This window comes from Pezoporus occidentalis, unplaced genomic scaffold, assembly GCF_034315485.1.
Source record: "Pezoporus occidentalis ecotype Australia unplaced genomic scaffold, CSIRO_AGI_Poc_V1 ctg199, whole genome shotgun sequence".
Classification (NCBI taxonomy): domain Eukaryota; kingdom Metazoa; phylum Chordata; class Aves; order Psittaciformes; family Psittacidae; genus Pezoporus; species Pezoporus occidentalis.
Window position 1 is genome coordinate 745,645 of NW_026913844.1, and position 19,747 is coordinate 765,391.

A 19,747-nucleotide genomic window follows, 5' to 3' on the forward strand; every position below is an offset into this window, starting at 1 on the left:
TGTCTGTCTGTACTACCTTTCTGCCTTTTCCTAACAGCTCTTCCTTTGTTTTCCAGGAGGTGAAGCACCCCTCTTGAAGATACAGGAAGCTGAATAAAAGGCATCCTACAAAGGAAAAAGAGCAGAAAATACGGTGCAAAATGAAGAATTTAGCATTACTCTGTTATGGGACTGCTGTAGATGGTATCTGTTTTACAGCTGTGGTAAATCAGGTGGCTCTCATGGGCTGCTGGTTGCCTTTGCTTTATTCAGATTGCTGGATACAGAATACACCCTGAATCAACTGTGTCATCTGTAAAGCTCCAGGCAGTCTGGGAATGGACAAGCAACACAAACTCCTCCACACTTGCATTCTGAAACATCAGTGGCAGCAACGAGGTCAGTTTTTCACCTTGTTCATTTATTGGTGAGATTTTGGGTCTGGAGATTCTTCTGATAAGTTCCTGAAAAATGCAATAAAGCAGAAAGTGTCTGGGAGAGAAGGTGGACAGAGGTGATTCCTATTTCGTTTTCTTATCCTAAGATTGGGAAGGAATGAAGGAAATCTTGAAACAAAACGTTATGATTGCTTTTTCAGGTCTCTCTAAAGCTTCAGTTCTGTGTAGGAGATCATGAGGAGGCTAGATTGGTTCTTTTATTTAATCCAATCAAATTCATTTTGGGTCCTGATTTTGCAGTGCAGTGTGAAAAGATGACTCTGATACAAGTCTGTTATTACCTAATTGCTTTTCCATAAGGCTTTCACCTGATAATTCAGATATTGTTACAGCCACTGAAACCTGATAATTCTTCTATACTGAAATCTGCCTATATTTATTATTACCTATGCTATGGGAACAGCTTAAGGATCAGAGGGAGGTTGGGTCCTCCTTAATGACTACTATAGCGGTTACATAGTAGGAGATTTTGGGCAAGAGAAGGAAGGCACGAGGGAGTGTGTTGCAGAGGAAGAACATGAAGCCACTCAAACTTAAGCAGTCTGAAGGGATTCTGCTTCTTACTATGGTCCTGAAAACAACAGCTAGTGTTTCGTACTAAGCACTATACAGTAAGAATGCTCAGTTTGGACTTTTAAAGGTCTCTTTACATAAGAATCTCTCCTAGGCTTTCCAGGCAAGCTGAATCCATTAGGGAAAACTTTGCTATCAAGGCAGTGCAAGACTGAAGTTTGCTACTTCAAGGTGCACTGTTGGGAAGGTTTGAGAGATACAGAGCCATAGCTGGCCTGATCTTTTGGTGGTAGTTGTCCTGCTCTGAGCAATAGGATGGATTAGGTGATGTCTGGGGGTCTTTTCCAACTTTAGGTGACTTTACAAAATGCAACAGTGGTTGCATTTAGCAGTAGGTAAAAATAATATCATGCAAGAGACCACCTCACTGCCTAAAAGGGGAGATGTCAGTCTCCATCCAGATCCCGATCGCTTTCCCTCAGCTTCAGCGCAGCAGCTGACAGGCACCATGGGTGCCTGCAGCGGTGCGAGGAGGAGGAGAGATGGGCACTCGGGGAGCTCCTCTGGTGATACAGTTATTATATGCTCGGTTACCAATCACGGATTTCTCTGAATCCCATGGCTTATGAGTAATTTCCACTTGCACTTTTAGTCTAGCAGCCAGCATCTCTTTATTCATGTCTCTGTGTCACTTCTTTCCAAGAAGTGGTTAATCACCAGTGCTCTGGAAGATGGAGAGGATTCGCTCCGACTGTGGCCTGTTGTGTGCCTTGCCTCCCTGCTGAGCTGCCATCCAGAAAACTATTAGGGCAAAATAGAAGTGCTTCAGAGAAGCTTTCTTACCCCTTCTCTGTAGGCCTGGGTACCTGAAAAGATGAGGGTTTCATCTTAAAATGACATCAGCGGAGGAAGGATGCTGTCAGGAGAGTATTGCAAGGTTAGAGAAATGACAACAGAAGGCTCTTTCTATACGGTGTCAGTGATCTCTGCAAGCTCTTATATCTCTCTTAGAAATCAAATGTAAAGCTGCTACAGCCCCTGTCTCTGTGTATGTAACCCTGACAGATCTCCCAAAGCAAACTTGTAATTTCTACCCTTATTCCGTAATATTCACCCCCAAAATGTCAGCCTTTTCCCTAGCACATAGTAAAGGTTTAGCAGCATACGGCTGGAGGGGATGCTTCATGTTACTGAGGCTTTAGCAAATTATACTACAGAGCGTTAACTGCTATGCTATAAAGTATTATCATAATTAATTATAACTAAACTGCAGTTGTCAAATGAACAAAGTACATTTCATGATGCACTTTTCCTGCTCTTTTATTGCTTGTCCTCTTGCTTCTTAAGCTAAAAATAATCAGCTGTTTGCACTTGGGCATCTCATTATTAGAGTGAAATTTCCACCGCAGCAATGGAGTTGTAGGGAGGTTTGTGTGTGCCTGTATCATAAAGGAATGTAGTAATAAATATGAAATGATCGATGTAAAAAGCTCAAATGATATTAACTTTGAGGTCAGGGCAGCTTTCTTCTTTGGCCTTTATGCAGTAACTGAGACCATCTAAGTGTTAAAATGCTGGTAAGATGGGTTTGTACTATTTTATGTCTGCTTTTGTCAGAGGTAGATAAAAAGAAAATGAAACAAATTGTGAGAAGCTTGTGGGCAGCATGTAAGAAAGAACATTAATACATCCCTTGGGATACGAGACCTTGTGCAAGATAAAGGAGACAGGATCCTTCTAGAAAGTCTGTAGAATGACCTTCCCAAGGTCTCTGAGCATGATCTTCAGCTTCCAAATATCGGCAAAGCTTCACTGAAGAGGCTGGGGTTCATCTGATTTATTCAGTTAGAGCTCATCCAGCAATTGTTGTAAATAGCTGAGGAGAAAGTTATGCCTTGTTTTAGTCGATTTGGTGGAAATCATCAGGCTGTTAAGTCCCTTTCCATGGGTGTGATTGAGTTCACCTTGTTAAAAATGGCCTCATTAGCTTCTAAAGCAAAAATTGATTCTGAGGACTAATGTGACAGAACAGGAGGCTGTTGTGTGCAGAAATCTTCAAGCTAGACACATGAAAACCTTCTTTTTGAGAGCGTGACCCACATGAATGTACATACAACTAGCAGGCATGCACAAATAGAGGATGTGCTTTCACAAGTAGTTGCCTAAGCATGTAATATAAGGCTATGCAGCTATATGCTATTGTACACTTAGAATCATAGAATAGCTAGGGTTGGAAAGGACCTTAAGATCATCCAGTTCCAACCCCCCTGCCATGGGCAGGGACACCTCACGCTAAACCAAATCACCCAAGGCTTTGTCCAACCTGGTCTCGAACACTGCCAGGGATGGAGCATTCACAACCTCCCTGGGCAACCCATTCCAGTGCCTCACCACCCTCACAGGGAAGAATTTCCTCCTTATATCCAATCTGAACTTCCCCTGTTTAAGTTTGAACCTGTTACCCATTGTCCTATCATTACGGTCCCTAATGAAGAGTCCCTCCCCAGCATCCCTATAGGCCCCCTTCAGATACTGGAAGACTTGACTTGACTTGACTAGAAATACCCAGCATGTGGCAGAAGGAATGGAGATCGTGACAAAAAATGCCAGTAAGGTTCACTGGAGCTACAGCCAGAGTGAGATTTTTCTGTGCAGGCTGCAAACCTGATCCTAAGCCTCAGGGCCTGCAAAACTTGCTCCAGAACTTAGCCTGGTCCAGAGATGAGCCAGGGGCTGGTGACTGATGCTTTGCCCCTGTTTAGGAAGGAACAAAGAGACTTGGCTGCTTCTCTGTTGTTTAATGTCACTATGTGTGTGCTGTAATTTTCTGCAAGGCAGATGCTCCTGTCAGTTGTGTTGTTTCTGTGCCAAGATGTGTGTTACCTCTGGGAGCCCTTAGGGTTCCGTTTACCGGAGACAATGAATTTAATTAACAGCCTTTTGTAGGTGTGCTGGTGGAGGTTCATGTAACAAGTGTGTTTGGAAGCATGATGCTTGATTTCAACAGTCATCGGTAAGCAACAGGCAGGTTAACACTCTCGGCCATGTCTTTCACTGGTATTAATCAGAAAACAGTCAAATTGTGCCAATTACCCTATATAAGGACCCAGCTCCTTTTATCTTTTCTTTCATATTTGCTCTCTCTCCACTAGGTGTAGAAAACTCTGGTTTTTCATGCATACCAAAGTCTAAAATCTCGAACCACATCCTGTCAGCATGATTGCACATCGATTGTTCATCATCTTTCATGTAATAGAATTAGGTCTCATTAAAATAATCTCTTCCCCTGAGAGCCAGGCTTGTTCAGTCTCCTTCTGTCTCCCCAGTTTACCCCTTGTTCTAATTAAAGAAATCTGCCATTTGCATCCATGCCCTCCTCCTTGGACGACAAGGAGGAGAAAGATGGGAAGGATCGGTTACTGTGAATATTGCTTGCCGCTTTAAATAGGAAACCAGCACCAGCTATTCGAATACCCTCTTGTTTTAGCAACGATGGTTCTGTTGGGTTATAATTATCCATGGCTTTCCATGCCACTCCACCTCGGGGTCACGGATCATAGCTTTGGAGCAAGACAACCTATTCAGCAGAAAGGTCAATCAGCTAGTAGAAGCCATTTCCCTTTCTGTTCAGCTGAAGGTAAAAGAAAGTGCTCGAGTTGGTCTGCATTTCAATGAACTCCATGCTGAGAGCTGTTTCAGCAATTGCTACTGTGCTACAGAAAACTGCCTTTTTCGTTCTCAGAGCTGCTGAGGTGCATATGGGAGAAACCAGAGAATAAATTAAGGACTTTGCAAAAAACTTCTAGTGACAAAAGGGAAAAACTTCAGGCAAACCTTTGCTTTGGGGGTGTTGGGGAGCTGCTTGGTTGTTGCGTTAGGGCAGATTTGAATTCACCTTCATTCCTCTGAGTGACTAAAATGAGGGGGGAAAAAAGAAGCAGTATTGCGTTTTTCTGTTTCACCATAATTATCCCTGAAGAAATATGCTTATCGCATGGCATGGACTCAATTCTCTCATTCTTCTACCACTTCTATTTTGGGCTGCCTGCGCTCAGGCTCACAGCCTGAACAAGAGGATTATGGTATTATTCAGAGAACAGCAGCAGCTGACTGGGACTTGGTAGCTTTTAACCATTGACCAACTTGACTGGAGAGTCGTGGCTGCCTGCTTGTCCCAGGCTAAACTGGAAAGGGTCCTAGTTAGAGCCAAGGAAGTTGTGGAGGAGTTTGAGTGGTTTTTAGCCTGTCACGTGGGCTTCTGCTGTGAAAAGGGTTCAAACGTGAACAGAACTGAGTGACTCCAATAGAAGAGTCTTAATGGAAGGGTAGAAGGCCTGAAAGAAATCCAAATGTGTCAGAGATCAAGAAACCAGTGGGCAGGGCACGTAGTCAATGTGGAAGTTAACCCCATAGAGGAGAGCTGCGTCTTGAAAGAAGTAAATCCCCAAGTTCAAAGCTTTCCCTAAAGTTAGTTTCTGAGCTGCAAACACATGGTAGCACAGCTGAATTGGGATTTTGGTACTTCAAGGGCTAGGAGCCACAAGCTTTATGTTGTTCAGGATGACTGTTCTGTTCTCAGCATCTCTGTAAGCTCACCAAGCTTAGATGCACCACAGTGAGAACCTGAACTCCCTCTGACTCTGGGCTTTTCCCTGATAGCTGGAAGATACCCAGCAGTTAGACCTTCCTGTGCTAATATTAGCTAGGGAAATATGGGACTGAACTGGTTGAGCATGGTTTTGTTATCCTTCTTTCCCCACTTCCCTTACCATTCTGCCATAAGGCTTGATGAAAGAGTAGAAAACGCAGCTGGGTTCTGCCCACCACAGGGTTCATTTATTTTCATAAAGGAGTCAAGTTTTCATCTACAGACCATCAATATTTCAGGGCAATGGCAAAGCCCAGAGTGGGGGAGGAGAGCTCCCTCAGTCTCAAGGCTCTTTTCATAGTTAAAAGTTCACCACAGAAAATTTGATGCTTAATAAATTGGAGCCTTCTCTGCTTTAAATCATTTTTACAGCCATTGCAGAAGAAAATATAATTATTACAAACTGGTCATTTGATACAGAGAAATTTCATTAAATTGACTTCATGCTGGAAGGTTTGGTGGGGGATGGAAGGGTAGATGAGGCAAAGACCTGATAGAGGGGTGGGAGAGGAGTCTCTTAATTACAGATTGATTATTTCTTGTGATTGAATGTAGAACATAATCAGTTCATCCTTTCTAGTGGGGCAGATGGGAGCTACTGGGACCTTTTTGTCTGCCTTGAGTTACAAGTGTGGCACGCTAATGGTCTGGGGATGCAGGGAATAGCCAGTAACACTGAAGAACTTGCAGAAACACATTTAGCTGAAGTCACGGCTTGGGACTGCTTTTTTCTCTGGGAGTCAGTCTGGGCCAGCAATTGAATTCAGTGTTGTCTTATCATCATACCTTTATTTCTTCCCGAGCTAATCCCATAGCTCTTGTACACCACAACCAGTCTGCTTTGCAGATGAACAGGGGAGATGCTTGAATAGCCATATCTAGACTAGCTTTGAGTCAGCTGGCTCAGATACTGCTTTGCAGTATCCAGGCTTGCCTGAGAAGTTGGAAAGCAACGGTCTCGCTTGCTTGTGCCAATCCCCTTCCCAACAAGGAACTTCTTGAATCTCACCTACTCTCTAATTTCAGCCACCCTCACAGTAACATGTGTATACGTATGTGCAAATGCAGATTAAACAAATAGACAAGATGGCTGTATCCTGAAATGGGGGTTTGTTTTAAGGTGGAGCCTCAAAAGGAAAGCAACTGCCATGTAAATTAAAGCTTCACTATCATTCCTGAGAAAGGCATCTGCAACTAAATGTGCAAAACTCGCAGGCGGAATGATTGCTGCTAAGGGTGATGAGATTTATTTTTTTAACCTTCTTTCAAAGGAGAGGAATATTGTGTGTTTTGACATCGAAATGGAGCAATTGTTTTTGGAAAATGATTTTTCTCTAGTTTTAGACCTTTTTAGTGATTTCTCATCTTGGATCCTTAAAGCAAAAAAAATTGCTGAAATATGACAAATTGATAGACCATAATGATCTAATCGTGTGTGATGTGTTTCTGAGCGAGAAGGAGAAAATAAGAGCAAGAACAGCATTTTAAGACAGTGATTCCTGGACATGTAGATTGTCTTTCACCACCATTAAGAACACCACCAAGTGCTTATGCAGTATGTTTTCCCCCAGGAAGATCATAAAACTTTTTGTAATCCTGATTGAAAAAGGTTGAGTATTTATTTAATGGTAAAACCAAATGGCAAGGAAATGAACTTTTTTTGTCCAATTACTAACACATGCTCAGGATCTTAGGCAACAAAACCCTATTAAACAATTAACAGAGGCTGAAGCACTCAGCAAGCCCTAAGGGAGCCATTATCTTTCATTCATGGGTTAACAATACATTTGCTTAACTTATGAACACAGCAAGAAGAAATAATAATTGGGGGGGGAATAATTGTAGTGACAAAAATAAAGGTTTTGGCAGTTCTGAATCTAGTACAGATACTTCTGTTGACTGAAACTGTTGCCTTAACTCACCCTGGGTTTTTGCAGTTATTTCCTGCTGTTTTCAAACTGTTCCCTTCCTGTTTCTGGCTACGTTTCACAAGGAAACTGAAATGCCATCCAGCTTTGAGGCTGAACTTTTTGCCCCATTTTCCGTCTGAAGTAACTGAAATAGAAAAGTGGTTTGCCCAACATCGCAGCAGAAGGAACGTGTGAAATTAGGAACAAAATCCCAACCAACCAAAACCAGCTCCTGGATTCTGGTCAAAAGCAAAGAAGGATTATGTATTTCAAGGATTTGTGTTAGCAGAGGGATACATGCAGTGTTGCTGGGAGTTGTTTGAGAAATGCTTCTGCCTGTTTGAAGTGTTCCTGCCAGTTAAGAGCTGACAATGAGCAGTGAGGTTTGGATGGTCTTTTGTAGTGGTGGGTTACACTGTGAGGTTGCGTGCTTCATGTTGTACATACGTTAGGTATGTTGTGTGGATCTTGTATATGTTGTATGTGAAGCAGAAATGTGGGGTGTGTTACTCTTATTTAGAAAGGGAAATAAGCCTTTCAGGTGCCTGAAAATGTACCTTTTTTCTTTGTGAACCTGAGGTTATAAACTTCTTTACACTGTTGCAGCTTTTCTATAAATGGTGGCTTTTTGACTTGTGGTGTTGAGACCCAAAGATGATGGAGGAAATGGGTTGTGTGTTTGCTTATCTCTCCATCAGAGAACCAGCAGTGGAAGAGTGGTAGGTCTTATACACGTAACTGCACATAGATGTGGCTATGTCCTTTCAGCATCGGTACCCTGTACAACTGCATTCCTGGAGACATGGGAAACCTACTTCCCAAAGCAGTTAGGGCTGCAGTGAGCCAGGTCTTTCTCTATACTGCCAAATCTTGCAGATCTCCTCCTGCCAAAATTAACAGCTTCCAGTCTTGGCCCAGTCTTATGCCAAGTGGATAGCTTGCAGGATCCCGCCTGATTTCATGCAGGACTCAATACAGGGCAATCTGTTGAATGCAAGGGGGGTTTGAATTACTTCCAAGCAACAGAATGTAGTTTGGATAAGCAACTCCTAAATGTTATAGCTATTTCAGTGATCAGTTCAGGCCCTGAAACCCAGATGGACACTCGGGGAATCACAAAATGAGCATAACAAGAACAAAAGCCTTTCCTGGAAGGAAAAGTCTGGAGAGTACCAGCTTTCAAAGCAGTTCACATAGAACCGGACACAAAAGGTTATCTGGATGGCAGGGTTCACACAGGCTAATAGTGCTGTGTACCAAAAAGGAAACATAAAAGGTCCCACTTGCTCCCAACAAAATCGACACGCACTTTGTGTTTCGTGTACCAGCACTGATGCTACAGCCATCATAGCAGGGGGATAGGTGTCAAAGCAGTCATGTTTGTGTGCTCTGATCTGCCGTAGTGCTCTGTTGTCTGATGTTCAGGTTTCATCTCAGCTGTGACAATCCTATCTGATCATTAATAATACAATAATGAAATAGCAACTGGAGAGACACTTGGATAATCATCTGAGCAAAGGCTCATTAGTGCTGCAGAACAATCACTGCCGTGTAATAACAGATCCCAAGAAATTTCAATTAAAGCTGGAACTCCGTTGCAATTTCATTTTATTTCCAGCCAGACAGCGGATGGTGTAATTGCAATCAGCCAAGGCAAGGCAAGATCCTCTAACTCAAACCTTCCCATGGGGCAGGAGGTGGGCTGCCTGTCTGGATTCTGGGTTCTTTCCCCCCCGCTCCACTTCAACTTCTGTTTGCCCTATAAAGGTATATGCTGTTCCCTGCAACACCATACTCTTTTCTACTGCAGTGCTGATCTGAGTGAGTGGGATGTTGCACTTAAGGAAAGCTCTTCCAATGCTCTGATGCTCTGTAAGGCAACATGTGGACGAACACACAAGTATCTGCTGTCATTTAGGGCTGAAGTCAGGAAGCAGAGGCAGATAGAAGATTTTCAGTAAGATCCAGGTTTGCTGCAAGCTGAAGTCTAGAATTTGGCCCAAAATGTGTTTTAATATTGTGTTTGGAGAGGGAAAAGTGGGTTTCTTTTGTGTTCTGTCCCTTGATTCTTTCCACCACGGTCACCTGTGCTTGCTCCATCAGAGAGCTGCTCTTTCATTTGTCCTTTTATTGCTCCGACTTGCATTTTGCAGGGGCAGATATCAGCCTGCCTGGCTGCCCTGCAGTCCACCTAGATTGGTGTACTTTGTCCTTGAGCAAGATAGCTGTGTCCTCGCTGATACAAAGCAGCGCTCACCAAAACCTTTTGTCCATTCAAACCTGTGGGTATTTTGCATGGATATTAGCTGGCAAAACTCCAATGTGAGTAACTGTGTCCTGCCATCTAATTAAAATGCTTGTGCTTTCATATAGATGTTGTATTCTCCTTTACTTCCTGGCCTAACCCCTTTTGCCTTGTCTTTGTGTGCTGTTCTAACCAGCCGCTAGGCTCTGCCCTTGGACACACATAGATATGAGCTACGTGTGTCTATATGATTATATATTGCCTGAAGAGTGGGTTTAGTGGGGAGGAACACAGCTGTTGTCCACAGACAGCAGCTAGATAGAAGTTCATGAGGGTTGAATGCAAAGAAATGATGACTGCTATGAAAGTATAGGTTTCTCTCCTTTGTCATGGCAGCCCATGTCTCCCTGCAGGAATGGTCAGCACTGCTACCTTTACAGCAGTCCCTCTGCTCACGTCTCTGTGCCACAGGGGTGCTACTTGGAAAGGTCTCTTGTCTTCATGGAAGAAATCAAGGAGCATAAAGGCAGCCACGTGAGAAACACTGCCTGCCTGACCCAGGGACTGAGGCCATGATTCACTGTTGAATCAGTAGCTGGAGGAGGCTCACAGCAAACTTGGGGAGGAGAGGCAATCTGAGAAGTCATAAATATCTAGTTTTATTCGAGACCTCATAATTTTATGCAAACAAAACGTGATATCTTCCTAGAGGTCTACTTAGTCACCTGTGGAGGCAGCTACTGTGAGCATTTGGAATAGCAAGTGCCTTTTGTTTTAATGGTGCATCAGAACCAGGGGTTTTTTAAACATTCATTTTCCTGTAAGCAGAAATAACTTAGTAGCACAGAACAACAGGTCAATGTGCATGCAGCAGGCAGCAGTATTTAGCTTTGATCTTCTACGCTTTGGCTTTTATCTGGAGATGCATAAAATCAAGTCTCTTGGCATCATCGCTCCCTGCTCTCCATAATCCATAGAATAATTGTTTACACCTTCTGCTCTTCACTATTTGCTACCATCCCTTTTTGAGGTAGGCAAGAGCTGCATAGATGGACCCACAGCCTGACCCAACCCAATCATTTCATGTTGTTGTGGAACTGGTAGAGGGGTCAGCTGAAATACACTTGAGGAAAGGCTCAGGGTTCTCCTGCATGGTACTGTGTTAGAGATGGAGCTGAAAAGGAGCTCAAAAGGCTAAGAGACAGCCATTCAAAACTGGTGTTTGTAGGGACTTGAGGACTGTTAGAGAGGAATGTTTCCATAAAGGTGAGAGCACATCCACTGAATTCTTGCTTTGTGCTCAAGAGGAAAATATTTATCTCTTTTCCCTTCCTTCCTCAACTTCAACCCTTGCCAAGGTCCCTTGGGGAAAATTCCTTCCCAACCACAACTGTCTCCGTCAGCTGCACCCTCATAACCTGGAGGGAAATTCCATTCCAAGCGCAGATTTCTGCATGATTCATTTCTGAGGTGCTGGACCCTTCCCAGCTGTTTCCACCCACGTCTCTTACAACCTGTAGCTTTGCAACTTAATTCTTGCTGGTGTTGGTCTGAACCGGTTGCGGACCTTTCAGCGCAGGCAGAACGCACCGATGCCTTGTTTCCATCAGCCCTGCCAAGGTGCTGAGGGACTCTGGCTCGCTCCCATACATTGCTGTCCGAAAAGCTTAGAGGTGTGAGACAACGAGAGGAGACAGGATTATATGACAGTTGACAAGGAAACATACTTCAGGGAAGGGAAGGAACAACCTGTGTTGGGTGGAAGAAAGAGCATTCCAGAAAGCATCCTGGCAATACAAGGAGCTTTTGGCATAGCAGATTCATTGAGGCAGGGAGTGGGTGCCAGGGATGTGCTGCAGAGTGAGACTGCATTGGCTGAGGAAACCCAGACTCTGCCTCAGATTGCCTTGGCATAAGCGGTGATGCAGGACTGCTTTCCCCACTTTTTATGCTGTATCTGTCCACTTCCCATGCCAGGTGAAGCGGTGTGTGTTCAACCTGGCTACTTAATCATATCTCCCTCAGACAGGTTTCTCCTCTTATGTTTTGGCAGTGCTTCTAGTGCCTGTCATGTCAATATTTCCCTAATTTGAATTTATATGAATATTTGTGCAAGTTTATCCGTGTGTAAGTGCATCTGCACGTGAGATGTATTTAGTTTGAGAGGGATGTGCAAGTGTTTACTAACAGCCAGGAGTGATGAACAAGTTGGTACACCCATGCCCCCCATCATTAGATCAACAGAACTAAATCCTCCTACTGACTTGTACAGCCCACAGCCTGTTGGCGTGACAGTATGTTTCTTGTCCTGATTTTTCCAATGTGATAGCAGCTCCTGTTAAGCTCCACAGGTTGCTTAGCACCTCTGAAAATCAAGCCTTAAACAAACACTCCAGTGACCGTATAAGCAAGATAGTTGCACAGCTTCCTTGCAATGAGATTCCCCTGGCACCATACCTATGGGCATAAAGTGAGGATACTGCTGGAATATCCGGTGCCTTGGGTATGCAAACTTCCCTAAAAGCTTGATGACTGAGCTAGGAAGCAGTGGCTGATGAGAGCACTGAGATAAAGGAAGGCTGAGCCAGTGACGTTGGTGAACATTGGATCAGCCTCTTTAGATTTGGCAAATGGGAGCCACACAGGAATTTGTCACATTCTCTGCTTGATCCACACTGAAGGCATATGTTGTTTGGAACAGGCATTTAGACTGAGCTTAGTCTGTTGTCACCCTGTTGTGGCAAAGCTGTTTGCTCCCTGCAGTCTCCTGAATGCTGATGGCTTCGCACTGGTGTGGTCTGGCTGTGCCTTCATCCCCATCGATGTCATGCTTTGTGTTGCTTTGTGAGATTTGTCTTGTACTCAGTTATTTCTCTAATTAGAGGCTGATTTCCTCTCTTTTGCTTTGATCTTGCTGTGGTCTGCTGAGACCATCAATAAGCTTAATGGAGAAAATGTGCTTTTTGGGGGCTTTGGGAGTTTTTTCTTTCCTTTCTTTGAAAGGTGTTTTTTTTTTTGGGGGGGGGGTATGGAGGAAAGAACTGAAGGGGAGAAGGCAAATTATCATAATTTTACCTGTCTTGCCTCTTCCTTATCGAGATCTTGAGGATAAGGGTGAGAATGTGTTTCTTGTTCTGTCCTTTCATCTCCCTCTATTTCTGTCTGCAGATGACTGATCCTTGGTCATCAGTCTCATCGCAGGCTAATGGCATACCCATAATGGGGCTCTGCTTTGCTCAGAACCCAGCAAAGAACTTGAGAGCATGTCTCCTGTGTGGAAATAGGTCAAATCCAGATTTGCTTCTAGAACACATGAATGCATTGAGTTATTGGAATTTACACCAGGGATAGATCTGTCTCAGCCATATGTCCCAGAGCTAACTCGCTTCCCTCCCACCTTTTGAGACTGCTAATGAAGCGATATCCCCTGCAGAGGAAGCAGTATGCTAAAATAGGATTGTCGCATCCCAAGAGAATGGGCGGTAGAAGCAGAACAGAAGGAGGGAGAAGGATAATGGAAATCAGTGTGCGTCAGGACCTGATCTATGCTGTTACAATCAATAGGAGTTTTTCAGGGCCGTGAAATTTGAAGTCCGGAATGTATTCAATCAAGTTTTTGAAGTATCCAGGTTCAGGAGTCCTTTGTTGCATAGTGTGGCTTCCAACTTTTCTCTGACACATAATTTACTTTGAATAACCACAGCAGAAGCTGGGACAGCTCAGGAATTTCCCTCTCCTTGCTTATCACAGCACTCTGGCTGCCTGCATCCCATGAGCCTGCTGCGGAGAGGAGGGGGTCAGGTCTGTCTTTAGTGAGGGGTGATGGAGGATAAGGAACTTGACTGCTCCTTGAATGCAGGTACTCCTAGATCATCCTGTCCTAAGTACTGTCATTATGATAATGAGGATTTGTTGCCCTGATCTTCCTCAAGGAAGAGTAGTGAGGAGGTTTGCCCAAGCCATGGAACTCCCAAGTGGTCTGCCACAAACACAATGTTCTCTATATCAAGTAGGGTAAGGCAAAGGTAAAAGCATGGCTCCTAATGGATAGCCTGGTATGGCTGGACATTAGTGTCTGGTTGCAGCTGGAAAAACTGCAGCATCTCACCAGCTTGCAAGCCGAATCTGCATTATAACCTTAACAATGATGAGGGTGAATGAGTTGCAGGTATCCTTACCCAGAGGTATCACTGCTGCAATCAGTGCTGATGTGTGATGCATTTTCTGTGATTTTAGAGTTTAACGGGAGTTTTACTATAGCTAGAATGAACATTGTGACTCTCAGCTCCTGATGTAATTCAATCAAAAAGGAACCAACAGGGAGGTGGGGGAAAAAAGACATAAATCCTCAAATTCCATATAAAAATAGATAAAAGCAACTGGCTTAAAGGATTTAACAGAGGCTTACTTAAGAACTTTCTGGGGGTTTTTTAAAGGAGAAGAAAAGGAATTTAGCACACACAAACTCTTTCACTGTTCTCATCCAAGGGTCATAAATTTTAGTCCAGGTCCAGATCAGAGCCAGATTCAAAGGTCACCAACAGGGGGGAAATAATCTGAATAGGAGAGGTGGGAAGGCAGGTCAGCTATACAGTGTCCCCAGCATCCTCTAATCACATTTCCCTCTGTTTGCCAAATATCAAACACAAGAGAACATTTGAAATAATGCATCCATTAAGGTACCTTCGGTGCCTGTCAGATTTGCTCTAAGAGGATTGTGCTTATTACACAGTGGTAAGGTTTTTATATTCATAAAATTCCTTCAGAGCAAGCAAAATAAAAAGAGGTAGGACTCAAACATGCCTCTTTCCTGCCCTGGAATGGGGCTGGGCAAGCAATTAAAATTCTGCCCTGTGCTAGCCTTCAGCAAAGGATTCTGTGATTCTATGACACAGGCGAGAACAAGTTGGTCTCGACCTCTTCAGTTGTGCTTCTCTCTGGTTTGGGCATATCCCAGGAGCAAGAGGCAAGGTTTGGAATTGTAAGGAAAGATTGGCAGTGTCAGGGATGTGTGAAGCTGCTCCTGTTCCTTGTTGTGTAGGTAATGGACTAGTGAGAGCAGTAGCTTTGAGAAAATGGAGGAACAAGAGCTGCCTTATGGGAGGACAGCTGGAGCATCTGATGTCTATAGCCTGCTCCTTTTCTACCTCTCAGCTTGCTCCACTGCCATCTTCTGATCTTCCCCTCGTTGATCCTTTCTTCATCCCCACGTCTTTGGTGGCTACCTTGATTCTTGTTTGTAGTTTCAGATGCTCAGTCTTGATCTTGACTTCAGATGCTGGGCTCGAACTTCAAGGCTTGCCCACCTGCGCCCCGGACCTGTACAATGGCATCTCTCTGATGCTAGATGAGACAAGTCATCCATATCACAGGTTAGGCAGATGTTCTCCCTGGCATCCTGAGATCCTTCAAAGAGAGATTCTTAAAGTGCTTTGTGTTTTTTGCTATGAACATAATCGTGCTGAACATGCACTAAAAAGATGAAAAGCTCTGACGATGAAAAGCATTGTAAACAGGGGCTAAGCATTTCTGCTATAGATCAATGAAAAGCCTTTTTCTGTGCGAATAACTGTTTCCCTGGGAGTCCCTGCCTCACACTTGCACCTCTGCCACTTTGGACAAAGACAGAAACAATCTCTCCCTCCCTCTTGCTTTTCTTATTCCAGCCTGAATCTGTCAACAGATGAGTGTTAACATCCTACATGGGCAGGAGTTTTAGTTAACATAATGCCTTTTTCCTCATCATCACCTTTTTCATTTAATCTTTCAAAGTCGTAATTATCTAATATTAATGTTCTCATCATTACAACATTCACAGGAAGACAGCAGGTTTTTGTCCGCAGAGACAAAGATCTCTGAAACGATTAGAATCGTTGTTCAGGATTGATTTCATCTTATAGTTGCCCTCAGCCAGAGGGACCCATCTGTTTAAAAATATCTGATACTAATTACCTAAAGAGCCATTATTCAGCTGGAGGATTGAGTGAAGTTGTCCTTCATACATCATATACACCTACATATAGTGTCAGGCTTTGTTGGTTTTGTGTGTCTTAAAAACATGTTGTGGTTCAGCCCCACACAGCCACTCACTCACTCGCCCCTCAGCAGGATGGGGGAGAGAATCACGAGAGCTCTAAGAGAAGGTGGTGGCCAGATTTGGAGATGGGTAATGATATATTAAAGACAAAAGGTTATGGTCTGGGAAGCTCTGGATAGGGAAGATGAAGCTGCCTTCTTGCTGTAGATAGTTCATAACTACACAGCCTTATTGTGGGTCTTAGTTTTAGCTGCCCTGTACTCCAAGAGCTGTGGAGAACAGTGTTATGAGCTGACATAAGGAAATAAGCCAGTATAGGGAGGGGGAAGCAGGATGCGGGGTTTCTTTACCTTTCTCCCAATGGAAGTTAAAAATCCTTCCTAGAAAAGAACACACAATCAACAAACCCCAAACCCAAACAGCAGAACTTGACTCCTGGCTAAATCCAGCTCCAAATAGATGTTTCGTATCTCCCTCAATTGCTCGCGTTACTCCATATGGCGTGCAGCCCACACACTTTCTATGCTAACTGGGTGTGACGCATTGCTGGGGAATGTGAAACACGACAGTGGCAGGTATGCAGGTCCATAAAGACCCAGTTCCATTGGTTTGCAGCTGAATGTAACGCTGCCGTTGCTGGGGAATAGCTACACCGAATACGTTTGATAGGAATATAGATGTGCATCAATAGAGATATGACAAATCCTCTCTTCTTTGGGTTTGATTTATCAGAAGACAAACACTTTCTACAAAAGTTCATTGGGTATTCCATAAAAATATAGGTAATAAATGTCACCTCTTTTACATGAAATAGTGAATTATTTACTGGAAATAATGACTTGAAAGCTGGGTCTGTTTAAAACCTCTTGACATACTTAGCTCACCCATCCTAAGCATTTCAGAGTTTTCATTTGAAAAGAGCAGCATTAGGAAAGAGCCGGTTTCGTGCCACATATTAGAATAGGGCCCAATGTACAGCTGTGGTCATGGACTGATGCAAGCTAAAGCAGTAAAGAACCTTGGCAGCTCCACAAGTTAGGAACTCTGTGCTGGAATTAGCAGGAAAGTGAATAGTGATGAATGGCAGAGGGGAGTGCTTTGGAGTATGCTTTTGTTTGGCTTCCTGCTGCTTCTCTGAGAAATAGGTTTGTTGGAATTGTTCTGTAAACAAGCACGTACGTACCTGGGATGAGGTGTGCTCACAGCCAGTTTTGGAACATGAAAAAACATGGGGTTAATGTTTTCTGCTGTCAAAAATGATTTCTGTTGTGAATGTTTTCCTGTATTTTACTTGATTCTCTCCAAAAGAACCCTCTTTTCCTTAATTTTTATCTCTGCTCTTTTCTCTATGTTGATGTACAAGTATTTTACTCCAGGAAAATACCTTTGATGAAAAACCTGTCGACTTCCATGTTCCTTCTTGTACATAATCTCTCTTCTCTCTCACCCTCAAGGTCATGCAATAGCTTGCATTCACCAAGTCAGAGGCGTTATGTAGGATTAAAGCAAATGGGAATGAAGTCAGGAGCTGTACATGGAGAGGTGTGTCCGTGGATGCTCAGATACTCCTGTTTAGGACTGGGTTGTGCAGATGCTCAGAAACATGCATCACGAGTTGTCCCATGAGCATCAGTGGCACTGTTCATCATGCTGCCCTGGCTCATTTGCCAGCACAGGTAGACCTGTGGTTTCTGTAGGCTGCTGGGAGGCTTCACACTCAGAATTTATTTGCTCCTGACAACCTCTGCAGTATTCCCTTCCAAATGCTGCTGTCAGGGTCCTGTGCTGACCGTGTGATGTAGCCAAATATCCATCTTCTTGCCATTCCCCAGCACAGCAGGGTCAATAATTAAAGTCCTTTATTCTTATCCCTGACATAGCCCAATAGTGGAAGTAATTGTAGGCTCCCAAAGGGCACGTGGAAGTCTGAAATGGCTGCAGGTTCCATTAGTTTCCTGTGTGTCATCAAGACAGGAGCAGGATGAGCCTAATTAAGCTTAGAGGTTCAGAAAATGGAAGGAGCCGATTTTTTTCCCTCTTCCAAAAGGAATTCACTACCAGCAACATCTGTCTGATAGGTTTAAAGGGGAGAGGAAGAGAGATGAGAAATGCTGGACGATTGGAAACTGCTTGCTAAGGACAGGAGGGAAAGAGGTTGAAAACAGCAATGTCAAAGTCCCTCATGGCAGATATTCCCATCAGGGTGACAGGGCTGCTTCTCAGTTTGCAGCCAGTTTAACTGCAGATAGGGTGGGGAAAGCTGCAGGCAGCTTCTGCAGCCCAAATGGACTGAAATGAGCCATAGGATTTTGGAGATACCTTTTCCTGTCCCCCCCCACTGCAGAAAGGAAGGAAAAGATCAGTGGTTATCCCAAAGTTTCATCAAAAAGTTCCCTTTCCAGGTCTGATTTCTGTGACATTGACTTCAGAGGCTTAGGAGGGAAAAAACAGAGCAAAACTGAAACTCCAGGAGTGTCTAGACTTTCCCTCTGCTTGGAGCACTGACAGATGAAGATTTGTCTTGCTCTTGGGATCTATATATCTCTAAACTAGGACTGTAAATGCCCCAGCCTGATATTTAGGGACATTTTTGTACCTTAGTATATAATCTTAAGTGTAATATGATATGGAAGATGATGCTCTTTCATCTGAAATGATCTTTAAAAGGTCATTTTTCTGTCTTCCTTTTAGTCCTCCCTGCAGTTCTTATTTTCTGGGCTCCTTGTGAAAATATAATGGTGGTGTCTTGTTCAGACTCTGCCTTGAAAGGAGCCAGGTTGTGTAGGCTGCTTGTTGCCCTCCCTGCTGCCCTCCCTCTTTCAAAGCTTCATGGCTCTGCTGGATAGAAACCTTCCATTTCTCAACCTAAATATGTTCATGGAAACCTTATGTGTACTCATTCCCCCTTACATATAGCTATGCCTGTTGTCAATTATTTAGCATTTTGATCATAGTTACTATCTGTGCATGATTTGTGATCTTTTCCCTCTTTTAAATACATATACACACACCGTGCTTCCTTGCTTGGTCCTTTCAGTGTGAATCCAATGGGCAGTGTTCTGAGCCTGCATGCAAGGAATCTGGAGCAGGGGAAAGCAAATAGGGGAAAACTATGTTCTCAGGTGAGACATCTTATTGTGGATGCAAGTGCTCTGCTGTCCTATTGCTGCTACTCCCATCTCTCTTGTTAGTTCAGAGTTCAGGCGTGTTTTGCAGTAACAGCCCTGAAGGAACAGCAGCAGCATCACTCTGAGCAGCCTGGCCACCCCTGGAGAGAGCTATGGGATTCTTTCATACAAGCCCTTAATTAATGAGCTCAAGCAGAGAAGTAGCAAGTTAAAGTGCCCTCCTAGCATTTTGTTTGTCAAGTCCCAAGAAACTCTCTAGAAATCCAGTAATAAGATGTGAGTTCTTCTCTTTCTTTTGCTGGAGAGTTTTTCAAGACACAGTTGATACAAAATCATTTGTTAGCAATAGAGATGCTCATGGTCCCTCCGCTGTCACCAAAGCAGAGGATATTATTCTGATCCGAAGGGGGCACTAGAATGTAATTTGAAATCCTGACGTATGAGAGCGGTCCCTAGAGCTGCAGCTAGCCTTCCTTGTTGTGAGTATGCAGCCATGCATCCTCAGCCCCTCGGCATCCAAGCTGCTGCTCTTTTACAGCTCTTCTCTGGCCCACGCTGCAGTTTATTTGCCATGAAGATCTGATCATAGGGAATAAAGGGAGCCTATATCCCTGCCACCCCATGGAGGTGGGTGCTGCGTGCTTGGACTGCAGCTACAGGGAGAAATTAGAAAACACCTTGAGATACCTCATCCTGCAGTCACATTCCAGGAGTCTGGAAAGCTGGGATGGCAGCACAGCCTTTGTCTTGTGGTTATACTCTTTCCCAGACATCTGCCGGTGACCACCATTAGAGACCAGGAGTGGGATAAATGGATGTTTGTCTCTTA

General features: G+C 43.8%; 1 long non-coding RNA gene across 1 annotated transcript in view; it reads left to right on the forward strand.

Moving 5' to 3' along the window:
- LOC134163068 (uncharacterized) overlaps positions 1 to 19,747 on the forward strand; it is an 86,272-nt gene that overhangs the window by 51,581 nt on the left and 14,944 nt on the right. Inside the window, exon 2 of the long non-coding RNA XR_009964550.1 lies at positions 57 to 378. This is a non-coding gene — a long non-coding RNA (uncharacterized LOC134163068). The remainder of the gene's footprint in view (positions 1 to 56; positions 379 to 19,747) is intronic.